Here is a 2,340-nt window from a genome sequence, read left to right as displayed (position 1 = left end):
CAAGTACATACATTTATAATAAATTATGACATTATGATATTTTTCTAAAAATATGAAATATGCATACATTCCTAATGTGTGTAATAACCTAAATAACTGTTTAAGCACATGCCCATATTGTATTTTTACAAAGTGCATTTTCCTACATAAGTAAGTTATGATTTTCTTTGACTTACCTTTCTTGTAAGTCCATTAGACTTTGCTCCGCAGTTTGTAGACTCTCTAAGTCTTTCATCATTTTTGCGACATGTTCTTTTGATGTCTTATTCTGCGTATAAGCAAACCAGCACCCTCCAACACCAATTACTATAGAAACTGTGAGGATAAAATCTTTCATCCAGTTATGAGGTGGGCCTATGAAGAGAATTACAGATGATTAATCTTTGAATTGTAACAGAACCTCAACACACAGAGTCACTTTTTCTTAAATAGTAGATATTTAAGAGTAAAATAAAACAAAAAACTGAAGATCTCCATCTTATGTACAAACTCTAGCCTTTTAAAAATTGTTTCTTCAAATAATCAATGTGCTTATTATGACTATCTGATATACTGGACCTCTAGGACAGAGATAAAGCCATGTGGACATGCTATGCCCTGCTGATGGTAGAGGAAGTAGTAACCAAAGTCACTGGGATCCTTGGACAAGCAACAGCATCTCCAATCAGGTGCTGCTAGAATGGTCCTCTGCGGGATAAAAGAAGTCATGAAGAGTATCATCATTGTCATTCCAACTCCTTTCCTTCAGTCAAGTTAGGCAGCTGTCATGCTTTCGGACATAAACTGGAACCTAATCATTCACCAGCAAGCATCTTCCCCAAGCATGTAGTTATGTAACTAATTAGGTTAATAGCGGTTCTCAGACATTTGACAATTTTTGGCTGCCACACCTGGGGAGAGTTGTTACTGGTACCTAGTGGGTAGAAACCATGGATATTGCTGAATATCCTACAATACACAAGACAACCTCCTTCCCATGCCCCCTCTGTCAGTAACAAAGAATTATCCGGTCCAAAACGTGAATAGTGCTAAGGCTGAAAAACCCTGGCCTAACTGATCATAACAAGTATTCCATTTTAGATGACTATTTGCCAGAGACATGGGGGTTACTAGCAAGAAAGAGCAGCATCTCCTTCCCTAACATGCCAGGCATGATGTTAACCATCAGCACTATGTCTGAAGTAAAGAGTAAGGAGCCAGGGCCTACTGCCTTCAGGGACACAAAACACAGAAATCACTATTCAGATTTCCTAATTTAGCCCTGACCGTCAATACACACCAATTTTTAGGGGGTTCTCTGTAAGGGAGACACAATGATAGCTAATGCAATATAACGTATTAGTTTGATGCTCCAAAGAGATATAGTTCACAGTGGAAAACGGCTTAAATGTTCAGGCCTCCAGCAAGAAGACATTTTGCAGTTTGATAACATGAAGAGCTCTATAGAAATCTCAGGTTCCTATGCTGACAAGTCTGGGGTCCGTCTAAGTCTGCACAGCGTGATACGTACCATGCTCTTTGCCAGAGACCTCCAATGCTCTGTATTTCCAGAGTGCACTTCCTCACCTACAGTGGAGGAGATGCACTGCAGAAGGCTACAGTCTCAAAAGGATTTGTTTCCATTTCTGCCTCAGAATGAGGGGTTTAGCTCAGGCTCTACTTCAACTATGGGCCCTATTCTCTGACTCTAGCTGAAATAATAATCATCATAAATAACAATAAATAGATGGACAAGTCCCAAGTCTACAATAATCGCCACAAACTGGAAAAGATTTAAGTAAAAACTTCTTTAAAATGTATCTCTGTTCATTTGACAATGCTGGTTTTCCACAAATCCAACCCAGGTGTTCTGATTGTAGTGCTCATTCACTCAAATAATAATTCTAAGACAAACATATTTAAAAGCTTATGCATCATTAACTTTTTCACTGGTTTATTTAAATATTTGTTTGTAACTTTTGTTGAGATTAGTTTGATTTCTTTTCAAAGGACTTGATGATAAAATTTTTTTTGGCTTAGAAAGTGGTTTATTCCCAGATTAATAAAATATAAATATTCCTGACCAGGTTGTATATACAGACAAATTTTATATTTTAACTCCTATTTTCACCATTCACGTGGAAAAAATCTGACAGAATCTCACAGAAGGCATTCGCCCAATGGATTCAGTCCAGAACTTAGGACAAGGAAAAGGTTAGAAAAGGATCATCTCTATGGAACACTCGCCATTTGAGTAGTGTTCTCTTTCCTAGGGTTTGTAATTTCCACCAACTCTCAAAAAGGCGAGTTCCAGCTGTTTCATCAGCTGCTCTTTTAGCTTGAGCCAAAAATGAACTACCA

The 2,340-nt window shown here is 37.8% G+C and overlaps 1 protein-coding gene across 1 annotated transcript in view; it reads right to left on the bottom strand.

The window, feature by feature from the left end:
• The window catches only part of STIM2 (stromal interaction molecule 2), a 165,723-nt gene that overhangs the window by 22,917 nt on the left and 140,466 nt on the right, over positions 1–2,340 (bottom strand). The window lies entirely within an intron of this gene.

This window comes from Propithecus coquereli, unplaced genomic scaffold (assembly GCF_000956105.1).
Source record: "Propithecus coquereli isolate 6110/MARCELLA unplaced genomic scaffold, Pcoq_1.0 Scaffold87, whole genome shotgun sequence".
Classification (NCBI taxonomy): domain Eukaryota; kingdom Metazoa; phylum Chordata; class Mammalia; order Primates; family Indriidae; genus Propithecus; species Propithecus coquereli.
The sequence above is the reverse complement of the archived record's forward strand: the minus strand, read 5'-3'. Positions and strand labels throughout refer to the sequence as shown.